Source organism: Psammomys obesus, unplaced genomic scaffold (genome assembly GCF_907164565.1).
Source record: "Psammomys obesus unplaced genomic scaffold, mPsaObe1.curated_primary_1811, whole genome shotgun sequence".
Classification (NCBI taxonomy): domain Eukaryota; kingdom Metazoa; phylum Chordata; class Mammalia; order Rodentia; family Muridae; genus Psammomys; species Psammomys obesus.
This window is the reverse complement of record NW_026591711.1, coordinates 3,970,507-3,992,222: the sequence shown is the minus strand read 5'-3', so window position 1 is coordinate 3,992,222 and position 21,716 is coordinate 3,970,507. Positions and strand designations below refer to the sequence as shown.

General features: G+C 41.0%; 1 protein-coding gene across 1 annotated transcript in view; it reads left to right on the top strand.

Annotated features, from left to right (window-relative positions):
- The first annotated feature begins 1,555 nt into the window (after nucleotides 1-1,555).
- Jazf1 (JAZF zinc finger 1) overlaps nucleotides 1,556-21,716 on the top strand; it is a 112,533-nt gene continuing 92,372 nt past the window's right edge. Inside the window, exon 1 of the mRNA XM_055611795.1 lies at nucleotides 1,556-1,622. The gene's annotated coding sequence lies outside the window, so the exon portion shown is untranslated. The remainder of the gene's footprint in view (nucleotides 1,623-21,716) is intronic.

The window sequence follows — 21,716 nt, the reverse complement described above, 5'->3', positions numbered from 1 at the left end:
TTTGCACCCATGGCCTGTCCAGCTTGCCAATAGTTGTTTATTTAGACAAGGCATCTTCCCCTCTGAAGCATGCACATTCTGCAGAGAAAGACAAAGATATGTTGAGATTACAGCAGACTTGGATAAGTGTTAAGGGTTGTGTTTGAAAACCATGTCCCCTTGAGAAGTGCCTTCCTCATATCCAGACAACCACTGAGGTTACTGCTAACCAGAGATCAAGCTGCAGCCTCAGCTGCAGCTGAGAGTACTGGGGGTAAAGGGGAAGGAAATGTGAGATACTGACCTGTTCTCATTTGTTCTGCCAAAACCTTGACACTGGGCTTGATGGAGCCTTTCAGAGGCTCTTTGTCTCTCATTTCCTAATTCAGCTTTCAAGGGCTTACAGTGGCATAGACCCAAGGAAGGAAGATTTCTAAATAAAGTTCCCTGGAATTCTTGGCACAGGAAAAATGATAGAGTGAACATGAGATTTTTAACTTGGATGTAGCCAATAACGCTGGCTCTTTGCCCAGTTGTATAGTCTGAGAGCCAAAAGCAATGTCAATCTGATTATTTTTGCCACCGTGTTTTCTGCCACCATGTCTCTCCATTCCTCCGTCTCCTGTTAATGCACAGTGGAGTTAGTATAGCTCAAATCCACCACATGCAACAAACACTTTCTTGCAAAGGTGCTTGAAACAATGTCTGTCATGACATCGGAGGAGTGTAGAGACTCCTAGTCATGTGATGGTATGTGTAAGGTTTTCCTGAAAAGAATTAGCATGAGGTGCTTTAACCTTTCTTCATGGAAACAACACACAGCGACTCCCCTGCCTGTATATAATCATTTCTTTTGCACATATTTAGGAAGTGCTTTCTCTACATGGGAAGCTTGAGAACATGCTTCTGGCTGTGAGGAGCACATACATTCCTGGCCTATAGCAGAGAAGCACCATTGTGGGGTGTTGCTGTGGCGTAGCTTTCTGCCCCTCAGAGGGGAAAACCACTCGTGAATGTGCTGTTTGTTGGCTCTGAAGCACTGAGAGAATTTCTGATTAAGAGTTTAGAAAAGCTATAATCAGTTCATTATACATTCCAAAAGAAGAGCCCTCCAGAATGTGAATCTGGACTCAGAAGTGTTCAGTGAACAAGAACAATACTCCATAGATTTTCAAATTGATGGAGCTTTTCAATGTAAACTAATTTGTTCCAGTATTGAAGTGAGCATAATTAACAGAGGCTTTCTTTCATAGGCCGATTAACCAGCGAAAACCATGCCAGCATTGTAACTGTACGCAGTGAAAAACCAATATTTATGAGGGGGTTGTGCAAGAGATTGTGTGACAGATGGGCATTTTATCACTGTTGATGTTTGAAATTTCTTGAAAAGCAATGTAATATCTTGTTTTTATGAATGAGTGAACAAATCACTGTTTTGTGGACTGAGGTTTCCTATTCTAAATTAATATTTTCTCTTTTTACCCTCTGTTACTTTATATTAGGGAGCCTCATATATTCTGATGTTAAAAAAAAAAAAACTGAACATATGTGTGATTGTGTTTTCTTGCAGATACCGATCCACGTGTTTTAGAAAAGCAAGAACTGCAGCAGCCGACCTATGTTGCCCTCAGTTACATTAATAGGTAAGCCACTCCAGGACAGCTGCTGTGTGCTGCTGCGTTGTTCTTTACATGTGTCTTTTTCCCAGAGTAAATGCTTTCAGTGTAAAAATCTGCAGATGAGCTCACTGTAAGGCAACCTCCATGGGCAGATCTCATTTCCCTGTTGACGGATATAGATTGCAACCCACTATGCATATGTCTGAAAACACGGCTGATTTATAAGCTCATTTTCTAAGTATTTTGTATGCGGAGTTAGAATATGTTCTTTTTACTTCATAGGGCAGTGTGAGAGATTAGTGGATTTATGTTTGAGTGAACCTTTTAAATCTTGGGGTGAAAGGTACTTTTTATGAATTCAAAACATAGTTGGAATATCAGAATATATTGGAATTTAACAAACTGAAATCATTTAATTTCAGAAAGTCATTTTGTAGCAGCTCATCTTTTAGTAGAAAGACTGTCAGCAGCTGCCCTCATATGTGTAGGGTAACATGAGTTTTCACTCAAATTGATTCTGAGCCTAACTTTAGAGAACTGTTTTGTGTTTGAATATCAAACCTAAAAGAAGACTTAGTGTTTTAGCCAACTCAAATAATTAAAGAGACAGTTATTTGGGGACGGGAACTCAAAGTCACATTTGGGTTAAGAAAACACACTCTCAAAGCAGAGTGGAGAAAGTGAGAGCAAAATTAGTTTTTAATAAAAATGAGAATTCTCTGCCCATAATTCAGTGTGTGGATTTCTATTGGCTGTCCCTTTCCAGTCTCTTGGTGCCAGAATGTGGACCAGAGTCTGGAGAGGAAATCCGCCAATGAATTATCTGCACTCTTCATTTCAGTATCCTTTTAGGAACCGTAGTCACTTCCTGCCCTGATTTAGCTGTGAACTACTCACCTGTTCTCGGCTCCAAGTGCTTACAATAAAGCATGTTTTCAAAGGAATTTATCCATAAAATTTATCCATCTGAATGCATGTCATTTTTTTATTTCCTGCTCATCAGGCTTTCCAAAGAGTAGAATAAAATGTCTCTAGACTTTCATCACCTATATTTTCAATATGTTGCCGGAATACCTTCAGATTATGTTAGATTATATAAAGATGCCTGAGTTTTTCACAGATCCTATACTATTTCCAATACTTAATAAGAGAGCTGAAAATCTTTAGTTATATGTTCATAGAACTCTATACTAGATGAGCCTACTTATGTTGACAGTTCTGATCTAAAGGAGCAGACATCTCTAGCAGGCTAAGCTTACTAGTGACCCCTCTGGGAAGGAAGTATGTGTAAGCTTGCCAGGTTATCCACCCTAAACAAAAGACCTTTAGTGGGTCTGAGCTGTGTTTGGGACTTAGTGGTCCTCATGTAGTAGGCACTCTAGTTATTTGTTTATAGGGAGTAAATAAAAACCTAGAAGGGAGTGCGGGGAAGAGGTTCAAACCATTGAGAGCTGCAGACCTGGCCAATGCAAAGAAGAGCAGGTTGAGTCTTTGAGGCCTTAAGGAGAGCGGTGCCAGATTTTAGACAAAGCCACTGCTGATGGAGGAAGAAATTCCGACCTGGCAGCAATATCCTGACTGTGGCAGAAAGTTAGACTTCTCTTTTTCTTTCTTTGTTTTTGTTATTTTATTTTCTGGTTCTAGTTTGTTTGTTTGTTTGGCTTTGTTTTTGTTTTTGATAAAGGATTTGTTATGCAGCTTATGGAACTTGAAATCTAAGCCAAACTGTCCTAGAACTTGAAGCAGTCTTCCTCTGTCCTTGAGAGTTGAAATTATATGCTTATGCTACCATTCCTGGTCCAAGAGATGACTGTTACGCATATATATATAAAATAAAGGTGAAGGTTAGGGAGATGTCTAAATCAGTAAATCAGTCAAGCGCCTTGCAAGCACAAGGACCTGAGGTCAATCCCTAAAACTCATTTAAAGAAGCGAGCATGGATGTGCACACTTGCAGTCCCATCACTTAAAACTCAGTGGAAAGAGGGGAATTCCTGGCCCTCATTTGGTGAGTTTCAGACCACTGAAAGACTCTGTCTCCAAGAACAAAGTGGATAGCTCCTCGAGAACAACACCTAAAGTTGAAGTCCAACCTAACACACACACACACACACACACACACACACACACACACACACACACGTTAATTAGTCACTTAATTGATGCTGATCAAATAAGTTTATTTTTTCTTAAATCTCAGAAGAAAATAAATACTAATTCTATTGAAGGTGGGGAGAAAGGAAAATAGTATTTCACTGTTGGGATATTTGTTGGCACCCCCTAATAAACATATGGCTCTCTCAAATTTGAAGGTGAAACTTTCTTTTGCAATAACACTGACCAGTGGAGAGTTATGATTCTTGGTGTGGAGTTTCCCCTTTGTATTGTTTAAAAAGAAGAAAGCAATTGCATAAAAACCTCTTCTATGTTTTACATATTTTAAATTGTTGTACCCTTTTTACATAATATAAAAAGTATAATAGACCTTTGTAGGTAGAAAGAAAATCCTTAACTACCTTTCAAGGTAGAACCATTTTCAAATGGTTCTAGGTAATGGACTGCTTCATGGGGACTATGTGGATTTGGGATTTTTCATTCAGCTTGCTGCAATACTCTGTGTCGTGTAGGACCTGGAAAACCTTATAGTGCATACATGAGAAAAAGAAAAATACAAATAAGGGTTAGTGATGTAAGTCAAAAGGTAGAGGTGCTTGCCACCAAGTCTGATGTCCTGAATTCAATCCCCAGGCCACATGGTGGAAGAAGAGAACTGACTCTTCCAAGTTGTCCTCTAATCCCCAGGCATGCAACATGGCCCTTACACACACACACACACACACACACACACACACACACACACACAAACACACACACACACACACACACGGGGAGGGGGAGATAAATGAATTTGCAAGCAAATAAATGTAATTTTTAAAAGATAGATGATAGTACCCTGGGGAGACTTGGGTTCAAACCTGTGCAGGAGGCTCCAGAATCTAACCATCATGCAGCCACATTTATTGGGATATCAGAGAGTTAAGTACTCAGTGAAGAAAAAAGAAGAATTTTGAGTAATAATGTTGCAAATTCAAAATAGGAAACATGGTCAGAAAGGACAAAGATATAAAATAATATGGAGCAGTTGCTGTCAACAGTATAACAGCATGTCAGCAGTCTGTTCAGAGAGAACAACAGAGACTGTAGAAGCTAACCCCTATAAGAGAGGTGTCTGTGAATTCCTTTGTAAGGAACTGCTATATCACAAAGTTGGAGTTAGTGTGAGCATAAGAAGTAAATCTCAACATACTGGCTGTCGGCTCCAGTGGGGTGGGCAGCTGGGCTCTGCAGCCAACAGGAAACTAGGGGCCGAGACAGTAACCATCTCCACCATTATTCACTCAAGAGGCAGGGATGGGAAGCTGCTGGGGAAAGCAGGTGAACCTCCATCCAAAGCTTACTGACGAGTGTGTGCTGCCCCTGGATATTTCTTCGAGTTATTATCCGACAAGTTCAGTAGCTGCCTTAAGGAGACATGGTAACTTTTGGCTTTTTCAAGACAAGGTCTCACTATGTAGCCCTGGCTGTCCCAGAACTCACGCCGTAGATCAGGCTGGCCTTGAATTCACAGAGCTCCACCTGCCTCTGCCTCCGAGTGCTGAGATTAAAGGTATTTGCCACAACACCAGGCTACATGGTAGCTTTTTAATCACGTGTGACTCTCCAGAAATAAGTATCAGAGATAGCATTAAAAATGTAATAGCATACATGGCCAAGGTTGTCAATTAGTCTGTGTTCTCTACTGAATATTTTTATTAAGATAATATAAATTGCCCAACACGCTTTTAATCCCAGCACTCAGAGAGGCAGAGGCAGGTGGAGCTCTGTGAGTTCAAGGCCAGCCTGGTCTACAAAGTGAGTCCAGGAAGCCAAGCTGCACAGAGAAAGAAACCCTGTCTCAAAAAAAAAAAAAAAAAATTAAAAGATAAATTGGAATTTTAAAATCTATTTAAATTTTAAATACATACAGCATTTGGTGTAGGATGTAGAGATTCACCGTGTGTGACTGCAAATTAACTCTGTCAGTGCTTCATTCTTATCATTTACTGCTGAATAAAAGTTTAATATCTAACTATTTCACAGCTCTGAGTCTCTTAGCAGGACTCACCTTAACTCTTGGTACAGTGAGCTGTAGGTTCGACCGCTAAGAATGATTTTAATTTGGTTTAATGTTCACTGTGAAAGTTCAATCACAGTTTTTCCTAGAACATTAATTTCAAGAGTGATTCAAGAGCCCTCCCACATGGCCATTTATTCATAGGAGGGTACTGTGGGCTTTAATGTTGGGGAGCTTGAGTAAAGTAGATTACTAAACGGTGTGATGTTACACACCTGTGAACCCCAGCAACTGCGAAGCTGAGGCAGGAGGATGACAAGTTCAAGGCCTGATGGTTGCAAATGATTCCCTTTTTCAATTCAAAGATTTACGTGTATCAGGGCATATCATATCCTCTTTCTCTGTGCCCAATGTCCATGTTAAGTCTCCAAGTGGGATGATATAATTCTGATGAGGTTTCTGGGTGCTTTTTCTCGAGGCACCTAATGGAAATTAGTGTTCTGAAAACATCATTTGAGGTTGCTAAGATAATATCACTTCTACCCCCGCCCCCAGTTTCCCCAAGGAAGGAGATTTTTATAGAGAATGGATTTCTGTTCTTTTTCTAATTTAAAATGTAAAACTGCCTTTTTTCCTCATGATCAGCTAGAGAAAAAGAAGACAAAATTGTGCCCAAACACACTCACTAAATCACCTTCTAATTTTTATGCTCGAGAATTACCAGTGGTTCCCATGAGTTTTCTTTCCTTTCCCTCATGTAGACATGATGTAAAGTCAGACTGTTCATCTCAGGGTCCTGTTTGCTGTTCATGAGCTGCGTGACAGGGATGGCATGCTTCTGCCCATTTCCCCTCAACTCTAGTAATTCCTTCATTGCTGTATTCAAGTGAAACAAATGTCAGCACCCGTGGCATAGTATTGCTATATAAGCAAAAGGCCTTGTCACTTCTCTTACCGGGGCAGTAATGGAAGAGATGACAGAAGAGAGAGTATAGCTTTGGAGGAGGCCAGAGCAACTGATACCATGAAATACCCTTCATGATTGCAGGGACATTTTCATTTCCCAGCCTCCAGGACAATGCTAAACACATTGTTGACCCTCAGTAATTTTTTGTTTCGTTTTTTGTTTTGTTTTGTTTTTTCAAGACAGGGTTTATTTGTGTAACAGCCTTTGCTGTCCTAGAACTCACTCTATAGATTAGGCTGGCCTTGAACTCATAGAGATCTGCATTCCTCCACCTCCTGAGTACTGGGATTAAAGGTGTGTGCCACTGTGCCCACACAGTACTTTTTATTGAAGTAATGTACAGATTTTCTTATGGGTAATGAGTGAGTGAATACATGATTCTGAGAACTGTAAGAATGCTTCTGTAAAAACTGTCCATGTTCATAAAAAGACCTTTAGGAAAAAATGAAAAGTGTATTCTTCAACTCAGCATTGCAACATAAAAATGCACTAAGCAATGGCTATCACTACTTGTCTCTCCATAACTAGAGAAACTATATGAGATAATGTTTTTCAGGCTGTGGACAGAAGATAGTTCAAGACTGGTCCCTGAGAGAAGGGAAGCTTGAGGGGTTGGTGCCCACAGTCATCTGACACCACTTACTATAGTGTGACCAGTGAGGCCTAAACAGAGCGTAGCAGCTCCTTGGAACTGAGCAGCCAGACATTAAAACTGAAGTTAGAGCTATGGGTGCTGTGGTTCCTGTGTGTGCTTAGGTTTATATATGTGCACTCAGGCTGGCAGAGAAGATGGCTGCAGACAAGAGAGCTGCTACAGACTTTCTAACAGTGTGCATGAGGGTATGTATTGTTACTTTCCAATTGTTGCCATAATATACCACCATGACCACAGCAGCTTACAGAAGAAAGGGTTTGTTTGGGCTTATAGTTCAGATGGTGAGCAGAGGCAACAGGTGGCAGGAAGTTGAGGGCTTATATCTTTATTGAAAACTCAAAGCAGAGAAAAAGAGAAGTGGGAATAGCCTCTTGTTTGCTCCCAATGACACACCTCCTCCATTAAGGTCACACCTCCTAAACCTACCCAAAAAGCATCACCAAAGAGAGAACAAGTATTCAATCATCCAAACCCATATAGGTCATCTTGTTTAAACCAGCACTAAATAGACTGCACATGATCAGGGTAAGCAGCCCCTACAGGGGTGAGACTGGAAGGAGGACCACATTGTTTCCCAGCTGGATCAGCAGGGAAACATGTTAATACTCTATAATAGTTTTACTGATAACCGAAAGGTCTCAGCCTAGAAATAAATACTTTGTTCTAGGAAAAATTGTTTCTGAAGCCAAGATTTCATAAGACCCCCCAGAGGAGGCAGAGTAAGTTAGATGGTCTTTGGATACAGTTGGGGTATCTACAGATTTGGCCTAATCAAATATAAAATCTGTATGAGTTCAGCATGATTGACCTAAAATTGAACTACCTGCTAAAGCAAAATGCAGCTGTTTTCATGGTAATGTTCAGTATCACAGCATCCAGTGTTCAGTAAGAAATCACTAGACGTGAAATTTTCCCTGAGATAAGAGAAAGAGACCTCAGTAGGGACCCTGGCTGAGAGGTCTAACTATTGTGTGGATGAAAGAAGTACTATCAGCATGTGCTCAAGGACTCCGAGTAAAAATACGCTGAATAAGAGCTTGTTTTGAATAAAAATAAAATAAGTCTGGATTCTTTGTTTTGATTTCTTTTTCTACTAGAATGTAAACTGTTTAATGAGACTTTCTTCCTTTTTGCCACTTTTCTCCTCACTCCAAAACCTCATCTAATACTCCCACCTTTCACTCTTGCTTTTTCAGTTGGCTAATTTTTGCCAGGTTATAGTCAGTCATGGCCTTGTAGAACACGCTATAATTAGCGAAGCTTGCACTTATTCATTCAAACAAGACTGAAACATTTGATTTCTAAATCTAAGTGCACAGGTTTCTTTTTTCATAAAACCACCTGTTTATAGTCTTCTAAGGGCAGTCATATTTATTACACTACAAACCATGCTTCCCGAGTTCCCTCCTTTGTCTACCAGATCTGAAGTCTGTGGTGTGTGCCCCAGTCCCAGACTGAAGTTTGTGGCCTAATGCATGCCATAAACATGTTACATGCTGTTAGGTCTCAAATGCCAGACATTGAGCTACCATTTTCTTAGCCCATGTTTTATGGACATCCATTGAAACAAAGCTGAGGTGGCTGCTTGCCAACTTTCCCCTGTAATGTCTCTCTCTCTCAACCTGGCCTGCTTACTGTACCCTGCAAGGGCCGTATATTCGTGTGGGACAACGGGAAGCTGAAAAGAGAGCCCTCTCTGGTGTTTTGGTGTGCTCCAACAAAATGTAGTTGTATTGCTGGCAGAAAGCACACTGTGGGAAAGAGAATCTGTAGAGTTGGGCAGATGGTACACATTCTAGGATGGGCCTCTTTCCTACAGAGATGGAAGCTCGTTCCTGGGGCAGCCATTGCTCTCACCTCACCTTACCTCAGGCCAGTGTATTTTTAGTCTTTGTTTACTCATCATTTCTGACTAATCATACATATCTTTGAGTCTAGTTCTGGTTTTTTCTTATTTTTAATATTTTTTTGAGATTGGATTTTTTTTCTTTTCAAAACAATGCATTGTTGCTAAGAACCATCTAGAAACAAGCTTGGCTTTCCTCGTGGTTTCCTTGCCCTTTCCGGGTCTTTCCCCTAAATAATTTCCCCATTGACATTCTCCCATGCTGCTCCTTTTTGTGGCGTCCATGCTGCCCCACTGGTCTCAGAAGTAATCTCAGCCCTTCTTGCCTTGATGTGCCTCCACGCTCAGGATGGCCTCTGGGGAGCAGCTCTAATCCACCATTCAGTCCTCAGACTCGGCTAAAACTCACATACACCACTCTGCATGCCGCTAACTGGGGCTTACTCCAGAAAAGCCCATGACATTGTGACTCTGCCCATGGCAAAGACAGGCTATCCAGCCTCAGCTGTACCTTCCACATTGTCTCATATTATTTTTCTTTCTATTACAACTTACTCAGGTGAACACACTCAGCTTCTAATGTTTCCAGAATGCTGAAATTCCCAAATGAATTCCCTGTCCCCTCATCGGCATGTAATCTCAGCTAACTAACTGAATAGAGGCCATTTCTGTGTTTTTGTTTTTGTTTTTGTTTTTGTTTTTATCTTTACTGATTTTTAATTTTATTTTTAACTTTGTGTGTGTATGTGTGGAGATATTCCTGGGAGTCTGTTCGCTCCTTCCAGTACGTGGGTCTGGAGGAACTGAACGCAAGCTGTCAGGCTTGGCAGGAGGTACTAAACCGTCTGGAAAGACGACACGACACACACCCAAACCCACACCCTTACTGGATCCAGGCAAAGGTGTTCCACTTCATGCCGGGTCCCAGGAGCACACACTCGTCTCTCAGCCCTGCGCCATTCTCATCAAACCTCAGAAGTGAAACTGAGATTCCAATGACTGGACCAGGGTAGGCCAGCAAGGAACGACGACCGTGGCTCCGCTCCCTTCCACGGAGCAGCTTTGCCTCCCATTTCTGTGTTTTATCTGAATGCCTGTTTTCACTTCCAATTTCACCCAGATCTTCTATCCATGTTCTTTTCATTCTTTCTTCAGAGCTATCAACATGGCCAGCATACACATCCATCTCCTCTCTGAAGCTTTGGACTCCTTCTCCTTGGCTCCATTTAGTCATGCCACATGCATTGTAAGGTGTCTAGCCTAAGAATTCTTCCCCTACTTCTGTCTTTTTTCCTATATAGATAAATACGGCCTCTTTCTTCAGACCCTACCCTGCTTACACTGATGATGCTACCTTTGGTTTTGAAACCTTTTTTGTTGTTGTTGTTGTTGTTGATTATATAGCAAGTTTGTGGTAGCCAGGCTGCATGAGACACTGACATAAATAATAAATAATAAATCGTTTTTGTTTTTTCAACTGTTAAATAGTTCTGTTGGTCGCTTTTCCCTCTTTGCCACACAAATAGTGACTTCCCTGAGCTCTGTGAATTCTGGCTTTCTCTGTATTAGTCACTTGTATTTTCCTTCCCTGACTGTATTTGTTATATTCCTTGACCTTAGCTGTCATCTGAAGAGGATTCCCTGACTCCTCTGTCCCATTTTTTCAAATTCTCATTTCTAAATTCCACACTTCTGTGGCCACAGGAACATTTTAGGAAGGTTGCACTACCCAGTGCCTTCCCTTTATGTCACTGTTCTCTAAAATGGCCTCTTAATAACATTGTTCAGTGGTGTCTGCCCACCAAATAGTCTAGAAAACACGTAGTTTTTCTAGTCTCTAGAAAGCCATCTTCTATTTCTTTCCTTCAGCCCATTTTTTTCAAGTCCTCAGGTTTCCCTGGTATAACATTTGTGTCCACTTCATCTGCCTCTCCTGCTACTCCCTGCTTATAACCTGCTGTTTTGGACTGAAGAACTCCCTAAGCCCCTTCCTTCTGCCATTCTCCTTACGACCTACAGTTACCATCAGAAGAGCTGTGAAAGGGTCCATCTGCCATCCCCATGTAGAGAAGCTGTCCATGTTTTGCCCTCTGCTTGTGTCCTTTCTCTCTGTGCTCTGGCCTTGATAACATTGTTCATCCAGACACATTGCAACCTATTTTTAAAGGGTCCCCAGCCTCCAGAAATTATTTATGCTATTGGTCAAGTTTCTTTTCCAAAATCATAGCATTGACATAATTCACTATGGGCACTAAATAATGTAAAAAAAAAATTAAATTGTATACGATACACTTGAGAATAATAGCTTCTCAGTCTTCTACCAAAAGTAACACACCAAGTAAATAAATGTAAAAAATCCATGGGGAGCCATTCAGTTTTATCCGTATTCTCCCTATATGTAGACATGTGTGTAGGCAAGCAGCTCCAGGAAAGAAGCTGAAATGTTTATAATGGAGACATGTAGCTGGCACACATGTACAATTCTCTTTTGTTTTTCTTTAATATCCTTCTAGATCATTATAGATCGATTCAGTGCATTTTAAGTTACGTTCTAAGATGTAAATATGTAGTGTTAGTCTATTTAGGTCAATGTCAGCCTTGTTAGGATGTTATCTTGTGTCCTTTACCACTAATAAAGCCACAATAGGGACTAATCATTGGCTAATAGGCTAACCACTGTTTATTCTTTTTTTTTTCAGTTATATTCTTTTATTTTCTATTACAATTTATTCACTTGGTATCACAGCTGTAGCCCCCTTCCTCCTCCCCTCCCAATCCCACCCTCCCTCCCTCTTTTCTTCCCATCTCATCCCATCCCCCAGTCCACTGTTAGGGGAGGTCCTTCTCCCCTTTCATCTGACCCTAGACTATCAGGTCTGGATTGTCTTCCTCTGTGGCCTGGTAAGGCTATCATGCCTCAGGGGGGAGCTGATCAAAGAGCCAGCCACTGAGTTCATGTCAGAAACAGTTCCTGTTCCCCTTACTAGGAAACCCACTTGGACACTGAGCTGTCATGGGCTACATCTGTGCAGGGGTTCTAGGTTATCTCCATGCAAGGTCCTTGGTTGGAGTATCAGTCTCAGAAAAGACCCCTGGGCCCAGATTTTTTTGGTTCTGTTGCTCTTCTTGTGGAGCTCCTGTCCTCTCCAGGTCTTTCTATCTCCCCCTTCTTTTATAAGATTTCCTGCACTCTGCCCAAAATTTGGCTATGGCTCAGCCTTTAAAGGCTAGGCTCACAACCAGTGTTTCTTTGCAAGTATTTCTGCCTAAGTCAGCTTTCTCTCTGACCTATCACATTTAGAGTTAAAGCAAAACTCATTATCATGATCAAAGGGCTGCTGGGATCGGGACTGCCTCCCATTGTTCCAGCCTCACCTCTTAGCACCAGCTGCACCTTCTGTGCCTAGAATACACCAAGCTCTTGCCCACTCAAAGGCCGCGGTCCTTGCTGGCCCATCTGCTGAAACAGTCTTTGACCAGAGTGTACACGTGCTACTACTTCCTTCTTTTCTACATCTGGTGAGGTGTCCCCTACACTGCAACCCTGATCCTTTTGTCTGCCAGCCTTGAACCCTCATTTTACCTCATCATTTTTCATAGTACTTCTTGCTGCCTAGAATCCTTGGTTTATTTGATGGTGTGTTAAGTCCCTGCTTCCCCTTCTAACTTGTGAACCTCACAGGGTCCAGGCTTTCTGCATCACCGTCATCACTACATCCTTAGAATGCTGTGGCATAGTGGGTATGCAGTATGATTTAGATGAACGCAGATATGCCGATCTGTGTATGTGTGTGTGTGTGTGAATTCTGTTTTCCTCCCATCATGTTTCACTCATCTTTGTTTCCTGCTGTTTCACACCTGAGTATATGGCAAATCCTTGGCATGTGGTATAAAGCTAAATCACTGAGTGGCAAATTACAGCATAGGAGATGACCTTGGTGATCCCCCTCAACCCCCACCATACACATTTATGAAATGACTCAAGGTGCTATACCTCTCTTATTTCATTTGGAAATTCAGATCGCTGGCAGTAATCTACTTGATTTATCGTGTTCCCCTTATGTGCAGCACCTCGAAGTTAATTAAGAAGACCATGAATCTTCCTCTGTAGCTCTGGTGCATTCCATTTGCAGACTTTGCTCATATTGCTGAGACTGTTGATTTGGGACTCAATTTGAAACATTACTTAATTTTCTCACATTGAGGCTCATTATGCTTAGCCTAAAGCCTGGTCCTGCCTTTGAAGGCCTTTTCACAGGCAAGCTTTAGATCAGCTCTGTGTCCCAGCCTCTAAATAACTTGCTCTCATTTCCTCCACCATGGCCAAGACCTTGGTCATTGGCTCAAGAGCAATACAGCTAAATGAGCTCCCTGTCCCTGTGAGGCCTTCCTGTCCTCAGCCACAGTGCAGGCGCTTCCCTGGAGTCACTCACCGCCAGGCTATGCACAGCTGCTTCCTAGCTGCAGAAGTCAGAGTGGATCTCCACATAGATGTGCTATCCAGCAACATGCAAGGCCACCAGCAAATGAGGAGAGTGAGCCACGAAGCAGCACTAAGCAGCTCCTTGTGGGTGTACCGAAATGGTGGTGTTTACGGGGTGAGATGCATTGTGCAGAAGAATTTGTGCCCACCCCAGTCTTCTTAGCAGTGACCACTCCCTGAACACCTACTGTATGTGGCACTCAGCGGTGGACTTGGCTGTGCCATTAGTCCTTATGGTACTTCCATGTGCATTTGAAGTAATAGCACCCGTTAGCCTTTTCTGTGCCTTGGACCCTGTTAGCAATCTGTTAAAAAAAAAAAAAAAAAAAAAAAAAAATTGGCTTTTTTCCCCAAAAAAACCTTTAAAAAATATAAAAAAAAAAAAAAAAAAAAAAAAAAAAGCTTGGACTTCTTCCCAAAATAAGATCTTAAAATTCATGAACTAAAATATATAGAATTACAAAGAAAACCAATTCATAAAATACAGTTCAAAACAGTAAAAATGACAAATTTGTGATATAATGACACATATGTTTCTTAACTGAGTCTCAAATGAGAAGGCTTAGGCACTGAGTTAATAGCTTCCAGAATTTCATGTGAATGAGACAGAAACACTCTGAGACTTTGGCTACATATATACTGTGATAGAAATATATATGTGGCACCTACAAGTACATGATATTTCACTAGTATAGCTATTTTAAAAATGCTGTGATTAGTTTCCTAAACTCATGACTGAAAGGCACTGAATGCTACATCCCAGTTAGAGGTTCAGATTCCTGAGTTCTGGGGTCGTCACAATTTTCAGGTGTTTAAGTCTTCAGGGCTGGCATCTAACACACTTGTTTGTTGGGACGTGGGTGCATATAGAAGCCAGAGGTCAAACTTAGAGGCTCCCCCAAAGAAGACATCGACCTACTGACATAGGCTGTCTCACTGGGACCTGGGACTCATAGATTGTGCTAGGCTGCCTGCCTGGTCAGTGATCATAATGCATTGAACTATCTCCATCTTCCCAGGGCTTGGATGAGTACACCATGCCACCACACCTAGTTTTTTGTATGTGTATTGGGAATTGAACTCCAGTCTACATGCTTATACAGCTGGCACTCTGCAGCAGCTTTCTCTGCACCCTTTCAACACAGTCTGTGTTTCCAAAGTCTGTGTTCTTGAGGAATCATACTAACACCATACCTCCTCATACTAATTCCAGTCTTTCATAAGCTATTACATGTATTTTACATATCATCTATGCTAAAACATGTATAACCCTTCTGTCTTATAAGAAGTTCGTAAATAACTTACAAAGGTCTGGTTTCTGGAGAAATCATCTTTTCTTAGATGAGCCACAATCTACTTTAAAGATTGCTCTGGACAAACACACACACACACACACACACACACACACACACACACACCTCTTTCTCTCTCTCTCTCTCTCTCTCTCTTTCTCTCTCTCTCTCTCTCTCTTTCTCTCTCAAATAGGCTCAGTAAACTTCATTGGCTCGCCCAGATTCACACAGCTAGCTACAACAGGCTCAGGCTATGAACTCCCCATCTCAGCATGGCTCTGGATGCCTTGAAGATGTGATTGAGCTCTCTCATTACTTTGTGGAGATGGAGATGAGGCTGAAACTGAGCTCCTGTCTTGCCTAACACAATTGCTTCTGAAAACCTGTAGCTTGGTATTTACTCATGCCTGGTTCTTTAGTCAGACATGCAGACCATGAGGAATTAACAGATTTAAATAGTTTTAAGTATAAAGTTATGTTTTTATCTCACTATCTCTAATTGCTAATAAAAACCAAATGAGTAAGGATTTTTCATTTCAACCTAAACAGGTGGTAATTCAGTTCCTAGTCATTGCAGTCATGGCAGCCCTTGTAGGGTCAGGGATGGAGGTGACTTTTCCCCTGTTTGATTCCAGTAGGTGTAATTTCCTCAACTGTGAGCTCAGTCTGCACTTTCACTAGGACTGTAGTGAGATGTTTGATGGGCAGAAGGATTGACAGAGGCCATCCTCAGTTTTCTCCTTTACTGGACCCTAACTCTACCAGTAGAATTGGATACCAACATGAGCGCATGTAATTTAGATTGTGGGCCAGTATAGCATCAGTTCTTGTCAACTTGCTCCTGCCCTGATGACATCTCCTCAGAATGCAAGGCCCAGAAAGTGGATCTGGTTCCTGGGCTGCTCATCTTTCCTTGGAAGTATCCACGTACATATTTTCTTGGATGTGCCTCAAACAATCAGTCTCTCAGGTTCACAGGAGTTTATCCATGGCCAGTGGTAGGTCTTCTCAGGAAACGCAGTATCAACTGGACAGATGTTGGGCCTCTCCTCTGTGTCAGTTGATGTCTAGGTTTGCCTTCCACCCAGACTAAGCAGTGTGGGCTTCCTCTGTTGTGAAGAATGTCGGTCATGTCCTGACACCTCCATGACATAGGCTCCAAGGAAGAGTTGATGCCCTGCTGGTAGAAAGTGAACCCATTTGGCGTTTTGTTTTTCTTATAGAGATGAATTCATGTGGAGCAGATTGGTTCAGAAGTCATTTATGTTTCCTCACTGTGCCCATACAAACATTCATGCTTTCTTTTATTGCCAGTTTTATCACAGGGTTTGGCACCAGCCAGATGTAGTGATGTTCAGTTCTCTTGGACCAAGTAAGTAGATTAAAGGCCTGTTTCTGTGTTGCATTGATCTTTCTTAAGGAGAAGTTGTTTTGAAGCCTGAAAGAGGGAAAGTTTTTAATAATTGAGGTACATTCTGCCCTTAGATCACTTACTCTTCCTTACAAAAAATAATTTTCTGATCTTTAGCATAATTTTATTTATTTATTTATTTTTTTAGGGGCAGAAACATCAAGGTCTTGTTTCCTAAAGTTTTAAAGTAGATTATTTATATAATATCAAGGTCAAGTCTTTCTATTAGTTTTTTTTTTTTTTGAGAATTTTATACATGAGTACTCTGTACTTACATTATTTCTTCCTTTCCAACTCCTCTTATCTCCCCAACAACTCCATCTGGGATTCCTTACCTTTTCTTCTGACTGTATTTGTATTGCCATCCCCACTGGCATGTCAACTGGTACAGTCATTATTCAGTGTGATTTCTTGGGTTCAACATCCAAAACATGTCTAAAAGTCAGAATTTTACACTACTGTCCTCTGGTTCTTACAGTCTTTCCATCCACTTTTCCACAGTGTTCTCAAGAGTTGTAGGTGTGGGGGTTGTGTTGGGCATGTGCCAGTTGGGATGGGTCACTTACCTATTTTGACCCATTATGTTTCTCTGTATTAGCCTCCATCTGCTGTAAAAAAAAAAAAAAAAAAAAAAAAAAAAAAAAAGAAGCTGCTTTGGTGAGGAGTAAGAGCTACACTTATCCATGGGTATAAGGATCAGTATTTAGAAGATAGAAAGAAGCTATATTGATTTAGAAGAAGACAGTAGTAGATTCTCCTCCAGTGTCTGTTACTTCTCCAGCCATTAGTTGACTAGGTCAAAGTCAATGCTAATTCAACTAGAAAAATTATTGTAAGTCCTGCAAGCTCAGAGTCCCTGGACACAAGTACCCTACAGCCACTCAGAGACAATGAGTCTAGAAAGGTCACGCTCTGTCTTAGGGACCTGCCTGTTTCCAGCTGTGTTTCTATCTCAGAATCATGGTGTTTCACTGACTGCTATTGCCTCTCACATCTGCTAGTAAGTTTACTATATAAAGTGAATTATGGGAGCAGTTTGATTTGAAGAATGATTCCAGCAAAGCAAACCTAGAATATCAGGATCTGTGCCATCTGATCCCCATATAGACCTGATGTCTTTAACCAACATATTATTTTTAATTAATCTTTTTAATATAATTTTTATTTATTACAATTTATTCACTTTCTATCCCAGCTGTAGCCCCCACCCTTGTCCCCTCCCAGTCCTGCCCTCTCTCCCTCATCTCCTCCCATGCCCCTTCCCCAGTCCACTTATAGGAAAGTTCCTCCTCCCCTTCTGTCTGACTGTAGCCTATCAGATCTCATCAAGAATGGCTGCATTGTCTTCCTCCGTGGTCTGGTAAGGCTACCCACCCCCTCAGGGGAGATGATCAAAGAGCCAGCCACTGAGTTCATGTCAGAGACAGCCCCTGTTCCTCTTACTAGGAAGCCCATTTGGAGACCGAGCTGCCACGGGCTACATCTGTTCAGGGGTTCTAAGTTATCTCTATGAATGGTCCTTCGTTGGAGTATCAGTCTCAGAAAAGACCCCTGGGCTAAGATTTTTCGGTTCTGTTGTTCTTCTTGTAGAGCTCCAGACCCTTCCTGGTCTTTCTATCTCCCCCTTCTTTCATAAGATTCCCTGCACTCTGCCCAAAATTTGGCTGAGTCTCAGCATCTACTTTAATACCCTGCTGGGTAGAGTCTTTCAGAGGCCCTTTGTGATAGGCTCCTGTCTTGTTCCTTTCATCAACATATTATTAAAAACTGTAGTTTTTTTTAAATTTGTTCACCTATTTTAACATATATTAGTTATGTAGATGAATGGGATTCAGTATGAGGCTTCCACATACATACATCATATGTCTGTCATGTATATCCATCCTCCTCCTCCCCTCTTCTCCCCCAACTAGCACAGTTCTGAATCCCTAGTAAGCTCTCTTCTACTTTCTTATCTTTTTAAATAGTTTCTTCATATTAAAGAATACAATATTAGTCTGCCTGTGTCTTTCATATTTTACTTAAATGATATGTTCTATTTTCATCTGTGCTTCTAAAAATAGGATTTTGTTCCTTTTATGATTGAATAATATTTTCTTGGGAACATACTTTAGTGAATCATCCATATTGTTCTTTTACTTAAATATTCTATTCATTTCAGTATCTTTATTTTTTACATTTTATTTACTTACTGGGGAAGGGATATGTGTGGTGTGGGTATGACAGTTAGAGGATGACCTTTGGAATTCTCAGATTGTAATCTGGCAACTTGTTGGTCCCAGGAATTAAACACTGGTTGCCATGCTTGACAGCAAGCACCCTTACCCACTGAGCCATTTTGCCAGCCATTTTGTGCTGTGATGATTAGGTTTTGTTGGTGGTTAGCTCTCAGCCATTGTTCAGCTCCATAATGGTTATGGACTAAGTCTTTGAAACTGTAAACAAGCCCCCAGTTAAATACTTATTTATATAAGTTTTTGGTCATATTTAATCACAGTAACTAAGTCAACAAATATGACCAGTTTGAATTCACAAATGGCTACAACAAGACATTAGTTTTCATATTTTTACAAATAAAAGTGAGTCTGTGAACTCTCTTTTTTCTGTCATGAGGAGTAGGCTTTCAGAGAGATGGAGGGTACCAGCCTTCTCTTCTTGAATTCCCAGGACCCACAGCTGGTTCTGCCCATGTCAGAGCAGTATATAGGTAGAACTCTGGCCTCCTTCATGGCTGGTATAGTCCCTCACATGCACCCTGACTTCTGGAAGCTTTAACCCAGTTTTCAAAGTTGTCAGGAGACAAACCATTCCTGTCTGTCTGTCTGTCTGTCTATCTATCCATCTATCTACCTATCTTCCTTTCTTTTTGACAATTTTATAAGTGCACATAATGTATTTTAGTATAGTTTCCTTCTCATTACCTTCTCTTGTCCCCTTCCCATTGATCTCTTTTCCAGCCAGTCTCTTCGACGTTTCAGTCTTTGTGACCCACTGAGGTGAATTATGGTTGCTTGCATAAGCATGAGTAGGCAGTCACTTACTACAGCATGGGAAAGTTATTATGGCTACGCTACTGAATAAAATGTCTCCCTGTCCCCAGCAGTCTCCTTCCCCATCTGTGACAGGGTGTTGATGGGGTCTGAGCTTCTGCAGATAACCACAGGTGCTATATGTTTATGAGTCTTAACAGCTATGTCATGCCTTCTTCCCAGAGCTAGAACAGCTTTATATTCTTCTTTATGGTGTGCCTAGGAATACATACAGATGTAATAAAAACAAAAGGTGCCTGGAATTGAGAACTGTCAAATCCATAATTATCTCAGAGGTAGAAGAAGTACTATGAGACTTGGGTCTGTTTTCTAAGCTGGTTCTATGTATACACATTTCTGTTGCCATATTCCTTACACATTTTGAAAATCCTGAGTGCCATGACGATGCAGTTTTTTAACAAGTCACATATCCTCAAAATACCTAAAAGAACAATGATAAGCCCTCTAGTTTCCGACTTAGGTACTTTCTTATTGCTATGAAGGGGTGTCATAACCAAGACAACATGGAAAAGAAAATATTTAATTGGGGCTTAAAGTTTCAGATGGTGAGCACGTTACCATTGTGGCAGGGAGCATGGCAGCAGGTAGGCATGGTGCTGGAGCGGTAACTGAGAGCTCACATCTGAGCCACAAGGAGGCGGCAGAGAAAGGAAAGAGAGATGGAGAAAGGCAATGGGGGAAAGGAAGAATGAAGAGAGAAAGAGAGACAGACACATACAAAAAGACAGAGAGATTGGGCCTGGTGTTGGTATTTGAAACCTCAAAGCCTAGTAATACACCACCTCTAAATAGGAGGATGTACCTCCTAATCCTTGACAAAACAGGTCCGCTGGTGAACAAGCCTTCAAATACATGAGCTTATGAGGGCCATTCTCATTCAAAATACCCCAATTTCAATACTATTCAAAGGAAATTATACATCGACCTTCCAGGACTTTGAGTATACACTTAATTCATATGTATATAAATGGACCATTCTCTATACTTATTTTAAATAATTCTCTCTTTTCCTTTTTTTTTTTTTTTTTTTTGAGGTAGGTTCCAAATGATGTGGTCAAAACTATCCTGGAACTTATGATGTAGCCCAGTCTGAAGCTACTGGGAATCGTCATGACTCAGACACTCAAGCATTCGAATTATAGGCATGAGCCACAGCAGCTGGTACCCTCTAGCTTTTGACATGAAATTCCACTGTGAAGATATTTGCATATGACTGAAAAATAGCTATTATTTATATAATATATAATAGCTATTATTGATATAATTCATTTTCTTGGATAAAAATGTGTTCTGCTATTGTAATGGTTTACTATTTGAGTCAGTATCTTATTAAAATAAGTTTTCTCTCCAAGTCACATCTAATAGATATGGACATTTGATAAAACAAAGAGGATAATGGGAATATGTTAAACCTTTCCACACAGAGTATTTCCTTCTAGTACATTCTTCTTGTGTATAATTTTTCACAAAATTGGGATCATGCCTATGGTGATTTTAATAGGTATGGCCTCCTTAGACTCATATATATGAATACTTGGCCCATAGAGAATGAGTGTGAAGAGGTTTGGCCTTGTTGGAGGAAGTTTATCACTGTTGGGGCAGGCTTTGAGATCTTCTATGTCCAAGCTCTTCCTAGTCTCTTTCTGCTGCCTGTGGATCAGGATGTAAAACTCTTAGGTCTTCCTCTAGCACCATGTCTTCCTGGATGCACAATGTTTCCCATCATGATGATAATTGACTAAACCTCTAAAACTATAAGCCAGCCCTAATTAAATGTTTTTCTTTATTAGAGTTGACATGGTCATGGTGTCTCTTCACAGCAATAAAACCCTAAATAAGACAGATGTAGATCCCAAAAAGTGTAGTTTTCAGGTCCCAACTTTCTTTCCAGTGGACCTGTATGCCTCCTATCTTAGTCTGTGTTCTAGTGCTGTGAAAAGACACCATGATGAAGACAACTCTTAGGAAAGAAAGTGTTTAATCAAGGGCTTGCTTACAGTTTTCAGAGGTTTAATCCATTATTAGCATGGCAGCATGCAAGCAAGGTACCAGAGCATAAGCTCAGAGCTACAACCTGTTTCATAAACTGAAAGGGAGGGAGGGAGGGAGAAAGAGAGAAAGACAGAGACAGAGAGACAGAACAAGAACCTGGGTTTGGAATAGGCTTTTGAAACCTCAGAGCTCACCTCCAATGACAAACTTCCTTTGACAAGTCCACACCTTCCAATAATTCTAATTCTTTCCAATAGTACCACTCCCTGGTCACTAAGAGTTCAAATATATGACCCTGTTGGGGGGGG